Below are 12,195 nucleotides of genomic sequence, written 5' to 3'. Positions count from 1 at the left end.
CCCACCCATCCACCCAGCACCTGTCTGCAGTGGTTATTCTTTTTTTTTTTTTTTTTTTTTTTACATCCATTAAGACACAAGTTCATTCTGCCTAGTCAATTTGGTGATGTTTATAACCATCTGGGAAGCAAACCTCTGGACATGCGTGTCTNTGTGGGTGTTTCCAGATAGGCTGACCTGAGGTAGAGCAACCTACTTTGAATGTGGGAGGCACCACCGCAGGGCTAGGGTCCCAGGCTGAATAAAAGTCAGGAAGCTGGAGGAGCACCTACACCCATCTGTCTCTTTCTTGACTGTGTACCCAGTGTGCTCGGCTGCCTCCCATTCCTGCTGCCGCAGTGAGAGCCACTCTACCTCCCACAATGAAGTTCCTCTTCCACTGACACACACCCTTTCACTCCTCCACTACCCACCACCCACTCACCCAGTGGTCATCCGGTGACCTCACCAGAGTCCTCAGCTCTGAACTCCATGCTGCTGCCAGCGACTTTGTGAGCCTGTGCACATCTGGGATACTGGGACCAATAAATGGAGATTGGGAGGGTCCTCCAGGACATCATCAGCCTGCTGGTTCAGACGGCCTCATCAATGCCCTTTCCTCTCTACATCTCCCTGATGTGAGGTCTATCCTGGCCCTGGAGCCTAGGCCCCAAAAGACAGCTGGGTGTGTGGCCTTGGTGAATGGACCTGCTGGAGGCTGAGGCTGTTTGAGACACAGGCATACCTCACTTCTTAGTGTAGAATGAGCACAAGACAGAGCTGCTGCTGCTGCCTTGAAGGAGGACACTGTCAGTGGAGAGATCCTTGATGGTCTCCTGGTTAGTGAATTCTAAACACGGGGCAGTATGCTGTAATGTGAGTAGTTCTGGCATTAACCTGACTTCCAATCCTTCATCCCTAGAAGGGAGAGGCTTATGGAGGGGTGGGGGGTCACGATACTCCAAGCTGCCCCGAAGCCTGGCATTAGGCGTGGGCAGGAGTGAATAATGCTAATTTCTGGTCTACCACAGAATCCACAGCAACTTCCTGGACCAAGCGATCTGAGAGCAGAGGCCTCCGAGACCCAGGTTAGGGTGCATGGACTTGGTTATGCACACTCCATGGCAGTGATGAAGGCTGTGATACTGTGGGGACTGTCCTTCAGGAGAGGAAGAGGGTGTGGTAGCTCAGACCTAGTCACAGTTGGGCAAGTTTGGGAGTGAACCCCAATATCAAATCCTCTCTGTTTTAGGGTATAGAAAGGGATGCACCCTGTCTCCAATACCTCTTAACTTTGAGTTTTTTAAAAAATGATTTTATTTATTTAGGCTTTTTAAAGATAAGGTTTTGCTCCACAGGCCAGGATAGCCTGTGCCTCACAATCTTCCTCCCTCAGCCTCCCAAATGCTAAGATCATATGCACAACAAAACCCTTAACACTTTTCAAAGTAGTTCTCCCACAACTATCCTCTTTTTAAAAAATGCTTAAACATTCTGTTTAAAGTATTTTAAAAAGTAGAGACCAATATAACAAATATCAGTATATTCCAGATACCCACAGAATTGGCAACACTTGGCATCTGGTGGTCTCTAAGCTATAGAAGTTTTAAGCCCATGAAGAAGCAATAAAATACACGGATGTTTCCTCCTGATTTNNAAGTCACANGACTTCCCTCCTCCCTGGAAGCAGAGCCTGGCATGGCCCAGCAGCGGATTCAACAGTGTGTGTTTCCATGGCTCGCTGCACATAACCTCATACATGCATACACATGTGTGGACACATGGACACAGAGGATATTGTCTATGGACATGTCAAAAACTTGATTCTGAACTCACCACATGGTAACCATGAGCCCATCCATGGTAACCCATCCACACGGATTCTGGCCCAGAAGCATCTCAGTTTATTCACCTACTTCCTTAGGGACCCCCCCCCAACTTCGTGCTATGACAAATGGCGCTGTGGGGCCTGTCACAAGTGACGTTGTGGGGTCTGGCACCAGTAGAGTTTCACAGCTTCAGGAACGTGCTTTCAAAGTCACGCATTTCTAGGTTCTGCGAGCAACTGAATTAATTTACTCTCGTTCCCACCACAAGCCCGAGTCCACCCTGACTCTTCCCTATCCATTTGGGAATTATTATCAGACATAATTTTTTTGTTTCCTAAGCTGACTGGCCTAGAAACTGTATCTCATAGTTTTAGTTTGTCATTTCTATGATTAGTGGTGCCATGCACTGACTTCACTGTTTTCAAAAAGCACATGTTTGATTGATGGAGGAAGTGACAGACTCAAGGACATCACAGGACAGCCTATAAGAGTCAACTATTGCACTGTGGGATCCAGGNATCGAACTGGGGTCCCCAGGTTTGGCAGCAAGTATCTTTCCTTGCTGAGTCCTCTGAGTCCATATGTTTTAATGACCACTCGTCTCACCTTTGCAGGGATTTGTTGGTTTTTCGTTATTTCCTCACATTTCCTATAGACCATATTTTTCCATTGATTTTTTTACATCACTGATCTTCCATTTTGTCCTGTGTAGCATAAGCTCGATCTCATTGACTGCTTTGCTTCCTAAACACCACATATAGATCGTACATCTTAAGGTGCATGAATTCCCCAAAGTACAAAAGCTCACATCAGCTACTCAGGCCGCAGCTGAAGCTAGCTCTAAGTACCCACACCCCCGATGTACNGTTATGCTCCCTGGCCATGATGCAGGCCCAGCCCACAAAAGAGTATCAGTTAACAGCTTCCCTCACTTCACCAGAACCACACCTTCACAGTTGTGCCACATTAGTCTCATAGTGTTACCTATGAGAGACCCACAAGGGTCAGTTCGTGTTATTTGCCAGCTCAGCCAACCCTCTGGTATTGAGAGAGGAGTCATTCCTGGACTCCTTGTAGATGCCACAATCCTAGGATATTCAAATCTTTCCTTAAACTCATGCAGCACTGTGTATGGCTGAGGCACAGTCCTCCCATATGCTTCAAGTCGCCTCTGCATTTGTCAAGAAATGCTGTGAATAGAGCTGTTAGTCTGTACTGTTTAGGGGCTACTGACAAGAAAGAGTCTGTATGCGTTCAGGACCGACATAATCTCCACTCCACAGACATGCTGATTTTGAAAATGGACATGGTGGACTGATTATGCCATGTGGGTTTCAGACCTATCACTATGAAGGAGAATGTTCAAGAGCCCTGTCGTTTTCACTTATTGACCTATACTTACAACAATGACTTCTGTAATAACATTTTCAAACAACAGTTTGTTGTTAATCCTTGAGTTGGGTTAGAGTAACAGAAAGGAGCCAAGAATTAAGGATCCCAGAAAGATTCCCAGTGGTTCCCAAGCCTGGGGCTGGCCACAATGAGGCACCCTGGGAGCAAGTCTGAATTCCTTCTGGGCATGGCATAGATTCTCTAGACTCTCAGATTTCGACCTGAGGCTGGAGTGCCCTAGGATGGCTCTCTAGGGACACAATAGCTGCAGTGAATCTCTCAGCAGAAATGCTCACGGTCCCCAGGTACATGAGAAGCACCAGGCTTGCAAAGCTTCACATTTTATGTCCCTAAGTGATTTTCATCACAGGAGTTCTCAGAACTTTTTGTATGAATCTCCAAAGAATGGGACAAGCAATAATGCTGCAAACTTCCATGTGACTGAGGCCTCTATCTCCCACCGAGCACGCTGGAAAGTAGCCCATCATCAGTGGGGTATCTACCATGCATCAGTATTACTCCTTTCTCCAAGACCATGACTTCCATAGAGGTTCCTGNTTGCCTGCCCTTCCTGGGGTCTTTTATAGGTGATGATCTGGCTGCCCAGCCCCAGGACACAGAATAATGGATTTGAACCCCCTACCGAAGCCTATTTGAACCTCCTACAGAAGGAGNAGCTCCAGAACAGGAAGAAAGGATCTGAGTAGAAAGTGAGGGCCCTAAGCCTCCACACACAGAAGGAGATCTGCATATAGGCTTTGTACTCCATCCCTCTGGTATGTCTGCCCTGGGCCAGTACCAGGATCCTTTGGCTTAGCCAATGACATCTGAGCNTCTAGTCTCATTACAAGGTCTATGGCCCAGCAGGCTAACCCAATTTGGGCAGGGAAGAAGATGGAGACTCAGCCACTGCCTGCTCAGTTACATACTTGTCATTTGTGATCATTGGTTTTGATTGTCAATTTGCCACAAACTACGATTACCTGGAAAGAGAGTCTCAAGAGCTGTCTACATCAAGTTGAGTATGTCTGCAATGGGGGACTGTTTTGATTATTTTAATTGATGTGGGAACACTCAACCCACTGTGGGTAGCATCATTCCCTAGGCAGGGGNTCCTGGACTAGAGTGAGTGCCAAACATGTACACTCATTCTCTCCCAGCTCACAACTGTTGATATACTATAGTTAGCTGTCTCGAGAGCCTCATACTGTCACTTCTTAAATGATTTCTCCCTTAAAACGATTTTTTGTTGAGATGTCTTATCACAGCAACAGACCTGACACTTGGAAATCATTCATCCCACAGAATGAGCTAAAAGGCTGTGTGGTAGAGGAGAACTGTTGGAAGACTGAAAGGTCAGCACAGACACAGGCTGCCCCTCCCACCAGAAAGGAAGGGGACTCCCGTACAGCACATGCCCATGGATGTGAAAGGCTCAGCTCAAACAAACCATAATGAATATTCATGAGGTAAGGATAGTAAGGTACACAGGAATTATGGAGGGAAGGGCCAGGGCTGCAGGATGATCACAGGATNTGGTTCAAGAATGGCAGGTTGTCATCAGTAGGTTCACACATGGCATCAGTGTGTTGACACATGGCATCAGTGTGTTGACACATGGCAGGTATATAAAACAAAAGGTTGTTGATCACTGCTGAGAGAACTGGCATGACCTTCTCTAAGTCTTTGCTCTTTCTGAGTGGGAACAAGGCCTCTGCACAGGAGCTCTGGGGCTTTGGCTCTGTGAGCAAAGGGGACAGAATGCCTACTAACTGTAAGTAGCATTGTAGGTGGTAGTCAGANGCAAGAGGCAAGCAANCTCCCTGCCTGCAGTTCACACCTAGACCCCATGGAGCTCCAGCAAGCAAAGAGAGCGTGCACCCAACATCCTTTGGAGACATGCCTGGGTCACGCTCCGTGGAAGCTTGNCTCTATAGTCCTCAGGAAAATAGGCCTTTGCTATGGAGAACATAGGTTTGGGATGTTCCCTGCTCAGTCCCTGCCCTGCAAGACAAGAACACTCAGAAACTCTGTTTCTGTAATTGCTCAGTTGACGTAATTGCTTGAATGATAATGGTCCCCATAGACTCAACTGTTTAAATACTTGGTCTCCAGTTGGACCAACTGTTTGAAAAGTATAGGAGGTAAGGCCTTGTGGGAGGAGATGTGTCCCTGGGGGCAAGCTTTGGAGTTTCAAAACACACCACTCCCATCTCTCTCTCTCTCTCTCCCTCCCTCCTACTTGTGGTTCGAGATATGAGCTCTCAGCAGTTCCAGCCAACGTATGTGCTGCTTGCTGTCATGCTGCCTGGTCAAGATGGACTCTAACACTCTGAAACTGTAAGCCCAGTTAAACAGCTTCTTTCTAGGTTGCCTTATTCATGGTGCCTTATCACAGCAATAGAAGAGTCACTAAGACATTCAGTGTTGTCCCTGGGGTTATTTCCAGTNTGAAAAAACCCTGGGAGAAAGCAGAAAAAAAAAAAACCCACTCCAAATAGAAAACACTTCTGAGTGGGTGTGCCACATTTCAGAGAAGAAGCCACTCTGGGAGAAAAAGGAGCCTTGGCTACAGGCCCCAGACAGAGGCCAGAAAGGGCCTGTCTGGTTCAGACTGTAGAGCCGAGGGCTCAGTGTTTGGCCCCCTGCTTGTAAGAGAACAAGCTGTTCCCTAGACTCATTACTGAGAGGTGCCAGCTCAGCTCAGCTAAAGTCAGCCAAAGTCAGCATCCCAAGGACATGGAGGAGGAAGTAATAACCCGATCTCACTGAGTTTTGTTGTTCTTCACCATTTGTCACNAGCACACNGCACTGCTACCGGGGGTAGTAGCACTGCTACTACTGGGCTACTATNACCTATGGCACAAGGGAGTGAGTGAGCCTTTCCTGCCAGGTACTAAAGAGGACCAGCACCACCTGGAGATGCATGGGATCCCAGCATCTGTACCATGCAGCCCTGCCTGGAGGACGTTGTGGCAGATGAGCAGAGTCCAGCCAAGCACGAATCAAGAAGACAGCTGATAACCCCAGTTACTCCCATNGCCAAACCCTAATAGCCCTAAAACACCCATCTACCCTACCCAGGAACTACAGAGGGACAACTGCTAGACCTGAGGCNGGCTCACAATCATGGTGGAAATAGTGAAGGACCTGAAGCACCTACTTCTCTCTAGCTTCCAGAGAACCCGTTGGGCTCCTGCACCCATGCATGCACCCTCTGCCTCCTGGGCAGGAGAAGCTCTAGGATAGAAGGCATGTCTCTCAGGTGGANCATGTCAACGGCCCAGACCTGAGCATGGCTCAGATCAGTCCTTAGATTTATCTCTGACTTCGGCTTCCACACAGGCATCCTTGGCCACAGGACCTTGTCAGCCAGGAACGAGAAGGCCATCCCGTGGAGACTTCTACCTGTCTGAGATCCCCCCACAGAGTGGTTCTTCAGCAAACTGAGTGTTCTGGATGTGGCAGCCAGCTTGGACATCTCACTGAAGAGAAGTTGTTGGTGGACATTCCTGCCTCCCTTCCCCTCAATTCTTGCTCTCCCCATACACGGCTGAACTTCTGATCTCTTCCCATCCATCGCTGCCAGCCACATGAATGCCATCTTGCTCTTCAATGGCACCACCTCTGAGTTCACTCTGGGTGGCCCTGCCCCGAGAACATGCGGAACATTTCAGTCCATACCATTATATCAAGTATTTGGGAAGTACTTCTTAAAAAATGAGTTCCTCCCTTAGACCCATAAGTAACTAAAAGTAGAGTTAAAAGCCTGGACTCCCTCTATGTTTTTATGTCTACTTAACTTTAGGTCACTTTCTTTCCCTTGTGTGTAGACGTGTTAGCAGCTCAGGGAATTTCTTCCCCACACCATGTCACCTAACCTACCTCACACACAGAGTAACTAAGGTGTCTTGCCTTTGGCTTTAAAATGTCTGTTGCAGATCTCCAGATGGCACCTAAAGGTCGTTGTCTTAAACCTGCAAGAAGCTCAGATCCCAAGAACAGCAGAGAGCCTCAGGATAGACCACCGGCAAGCCTCTCTCAGACGAAAGCAACTATTCATGATGATAAGGTTGTATCTTAGATCCTAGTAATCACGGAAGCTAACATAATTCCCTCAAGAGCTAAGGACTTCTCCAGACTACACTGCAGAATTAGAACTGAGGTGGTGATCAGCCAGACCAGGCCTTGACTAGGACTGACTCGTTAGGCACACATCCTGCCCTGACTCCAATCACTCCTGTAAGCTGAAGCTCATATCAGCATCTTAAAGGATGACCCCAGGGTCATAGGACTCCTTTGTTTGTTCTTCCACATTGATTAAATCTCCCTCTCAACTCTTTGCTATGTCTCCCCGTTTTAACTGGTTCCTGGGACTGTAGTTGTGCTATCTTGACCAGTCTGATGGTGCTGCTGACCTGGGGCTTTTGCCCAAACTCTCCAGTCTCACCATGAATCTGAGAACAGAGAACCTCCCCCCAACACTTTTACTGTTAAGTGTGTCCGAGACCCTACAGTGGCCAAGCTGCTGGTCTGGGTCATGCCTCTAGTGGATGAGCTTTGGAGTTCCTGCTGCACTAAGGCAGCCCATGATACTGTCTCTTTAAAACATCAGAACAAATCCTGGTAATCTCCATGCAGACCTCAAGGTCCCTGGCNATGNGCTGCACAGTCACATACACACATCTGCAGGAACCTCCACCTCCCGAGGCTCATGGGAGCNAATTACATCACAGGAAACTGTAGTGTGGATCTCACATCATCCTGAATGTCCCTAGTGGAGGGGTTGAGACAGAGCACATGTGGCAGAGCTAACAAGCAAGGCTCAGCTGCTGCAGATGTTTACCACAGCTGGAGGACAGCCAGGCATCATGGGCAGCTGGCCCAGGGATGAGCCATTCTGAGGCCAGTATCTGTAAAGTGATTCTGAGCAGAGGCCTTTAGTGTGAGCTGCTTCTCCACTTAGATGCCTGGCCTGGGGAATGAGGCTTCCAGGATTTGGCATGGTAGGAGCATCAGCACTGGAACCCTCATGATGACTTATAGAGGCACAGACCACAAGAAGGGTCCATGACTGAGNGAAAATTGCACTCAAAAATCAGCCAGCCTGCTGAGTGAGATGAGGCTAAGTACCAAGCCACTGATGCAGAGGCATGTGACCTAGAGCAAAGCAAGTCCACAAGACAATAACCTCCAAACTGGAATGTTTTTATCCTAGAGAGGTGCTCCTTAAGACACATGAAGTTCCAGCTTGAAATATTCCCTCCAGGTCACTAAGGCATAAAAACCAAAACAAGTCTCAGCAAGTCCCTGAAGCTTACAAGATTCACAAGGTCTCTTCTTTGCCCAAGGTTACATAAGCAATAAGGGCTTCTAGGAAGAGAGGGGGGCCTCTGATGTAATAAGCTNTCTACAAGTTCTGCAGAGAGCCCAGGCTGTAGCTTTCATGAATCATTCATTGCCCATGCTGTGGTGCGTGTACTCCTCACCAGTACTCTTATAAGTATCTCCAGTGTACTCACTGGCTCACCAAGGTGAACTCGGGTAGAATCATATCTTGGGTCTGCTGTCAGTGTCCTGTCCAGGATGACAAGACGTCTGTTTACATCTCCCTAGGAGAAGTCCCGTGCAATGTAAAGAAGCAGGCTGGGGAAAGGACCATTCCTCCAGAGAAGCCTTTCTGGAGGACTGAGCTGAGGCTGAGAGAGAACCAGACCCTCGAGTAGAGGGGGATTAGAAGAGCCCAAGGCAGGAGAGGACTGCAAGGGAAGCAGACAGAGCCACAAGAAGGACCTGCTACCTGCAGCCACTTGCAGATGCAGTACTGGGGAGCCTGCTGGCATTTCCGAGCATCAATTCAGTTTGTTTGTTTGCTTGTTCTTTAAGTTACTTTTTTTTTTGCCACATTTTCTTTTTCATTCAGACCCTGAAAAAAGCTTAGGCATGCTTTCCCTAAAAAGTCGGCTTTCTCACTCCCCTGAAGCTGCTCTTCCTGACTCCCCGTGCCTATTTCTGCCANGAGGCTGCCTCCAACCTCCACTACTGAGCCTGCCTGCTTTCTTTAAGCCATGGCCAGCTTCCTCTTCTCTATCTACACCCTCCCGCAGCTGCCTGAGATCTACAGCTTGCCCGCTCTGTTGTTTCTTCTCAAACTCTAATAAAATTGTCCTTAGTCTTAAAAGGGGGTGGTGATGCTAGAGAATAGGGGCCACTGCTAGGAATGGGGACTCCTGCCCACAGAAAATTGTAGGAAGGTCTGTCTGGAAAGGGGCAGGGGCAGCTTGTCACTTGGCTAGTGTGGAAAGAACAAAAGAAGGCACAAGGTCGGTCAAGGTAGCCTGAAGTAAGGGGTCCCAAGGACAAAGGGCTGACACAGCTGCTGTTGAGCTGTGGGAGAGAGGCCTGCTGTGCTAGGGGTGACAGACATCCTGCACTAGGGGAGCCAGGTAACAACTGGGGCTAAGGTAGCTGAAAGGTGGGGGAGGCACGGTGCTGTGCAGTGCATGCTAAGTGAGGAGAAAGACAATACAAGGCAGGTCCTGGTGGGCTTCAATGGTGCTGGGCTGGTGCAGAAAACAGGATGATTACCAGTAAGGCTTGATGGGCTGCTCTCAGGACTGAAAGCCTGTAGTGTTGGGAGTGCCCCCCCCGCCCCCAGTTTTCTGACCCCTCTCCTTTCCCTGTTCCTATGCCTTCTCCAGTCAACTGTTCACACCCAGGGGTATCCCAGACAGCTTGTCTGACTTGTGTCCTAGGCCTTTGGTGAGGAGACACCTCATCTTGACAAAGATTACCATCCCCCACACATGGAGAGCACCTCAGAGAAGACATGGGGCCTAGGTCANGCTTTGGGAAATCAGCTGCCTTACAAACGGCTAATTCAGCTAATTCGTGTCAAGTCCTCGTAACTTCCATGCACCAATCAGGAGTCACATGAGCCTCAGCCACACCCATGGGACAGGGCAGCAATTCTCAGTACTTCCAGGGAGAGTTGGAGATTTCCCAAAGCCGTCTTCCCTTGGGAGTATCTTTGTCCCCTCTGCTTAAAGTTCCAGCTCCTCCCTTGGGCAACCCGAAGAAGAAGCGGTGTCCCTCTGCAGGCTCAGAACCTGCAACCCTAGATTGGAAGCCCCTATCCAGGTATCTGTCTTTGGATCTCNTCCCTCTGGGCCCTCAGCCTTCTCCATGGAGAGGTCCCCAGACCTCACCTGGGGTGACCAAGGCATGACTGCCCTGGCACATTGGGCNGTGCTACAAGAAGAGCTCCAAATCAGCTACCAGGCTCCTCCCTTGTTCCAGAAACTTCTGTGGTTCCCGTGCATGGAGAGAACCTGAGAAGGGAAGGGTGAGATGGGCTGCCCTTCTGTTGCCTCCTTCCCCATCTGCCACCCCTGGGATATCCCACTGCCCTCACCCTCTGGAAAGAGGTNGGAGTGATTCTGGCTGGTTTTGGTCTCCTTGATCTGGAGACATGCAAAACACGCAGCTCTCTCACAGCTGGGCATTGTTCCGGGAAATCCTGTCAGACCCAGCACAAGCCTTGTGCCGGTGAAACAGAGATGCCCTCTGTGTATATCTGGTGAAAGCCAGAGTGGAGGGTATAGAGGGGTGTTTACACAGCCCATCAATTTACCTCAGTGCATATGCCTGGTCTGTGGTGAGATTTAATTAAGGCCAAATCAGCCACAATCTTTGGCTCTTCGTGCTGAGGCTGAGCAAGACAGACATGCTGAGTTGACCTTTCTTTCCTCCAAGACTGCACAGTTAGGGTCCCTCTCTACTTCTGTGTCCCTGATCCCTCTGGTTGCCAGGCCTGGTTCCAGAACCTGGCCTCTGCTGTTTGTCAGGCACTGCAAANAGATGAAGATGCCTGGCTGGCTGCCCTGGGAGGCTCAAGGTACACAGCCTGTTCCCTGGAGTAACCCTATAAGAGGTTATGTCCTCTCAGCACAGAGGCCAGGGACAGGATCTGGGTTCCCTCTAGGTTACTCTGTAGAGGACTGGGTACTCAATCCCCAAATGATGTGACAGTCACTCCGTAGTCTTCTGGGAATGAGGTAAGTATAAGATAGACCTGAGAATCCCCAGAAGCGCCTCCATGAGGGCCAAGAGAGCTGAACACAGGGCGCCTTCTTCAGAAGAGCATGCATGATGGCTGCTGGGGGTGGGGGGTGGGGCAGTGAGCAGGCCACCTTTCCCCTCAGAAGACCCCTGTCAGGGTAAAGGGTGTGACATTAGTCATTCCTCTTCAGACGAACCCATGGGAAAGCAGAGAAAGAACACCTCTGCTGAGTCTGGCCAAAGAGACTTGAGGAAGGATGCAGCTAAGATGGATCCCAAACAATAATTAAGAATGTCAGTTCAGAATAACATCTATACACAAGCGCCCATCTCATGCTGTCGGGTCACAGAAGCTGATACAAGACATGAAGGGGAGGAAAGGGATCGGAACACCAAAGCCCAAGACAGACCAAAACCTGGTCTGGTCTCCAGAGCTGGATTCTCAGCCCAAACATCTGGAACCTCTGCATTGGATCCAAAATTCCAGGAAGGAGCAGAGGACAGGTGGCCTCTACTTACCATGTGCCCTGCCCCNTGGACCCTGGGTCAGAACCAAGTTGAGACCTGGAGGATCACGGCACCTGGGGTGAAGGGTAGCCAGAGCCTCTGTATCTGGGAAGCAGGCTGAGTGCCCACCCTTCTTTTCAGGACAGAAAAAGATGCCACATCCCTGTTACCTTGCTGGGTGCTTGCCTACATTCTGCACAGACTCTCCAAGCTACTGCTGGCTCCTGATGAAGTCCCTGCTCCATACCCACTGCTCTAGGGCACCAGGGGCCAGAGGCAGAGGGCATAAGCTCTGCGCAAACATCCTGCCGTCTCCCAAGGAGATTTTCTTTAATAAAAGACTGTGGAAATGTCAGCCAGTCTAAACAAATAGCAAGTTTTATGGAGCTTGAACAGCCTGCGTACAATCCTGGAGGTGACTTTGGGG

This window comes from Mus caroli, chromosome 6 (assembly GCF_900094665.2).
Source record: "Mus caroli chromosome 6, CAROLI_EIJ_v1.1, whole genome shotgun sequence".
NCBI classification, from domain to species: Eukaryota; Metazoa; Chordata; class Mammalia; order Rodentia; family Muridae; genus Mus; species Mus caroli.
This window is presented reverse-complemented; position numbering follows the sequence as displayed.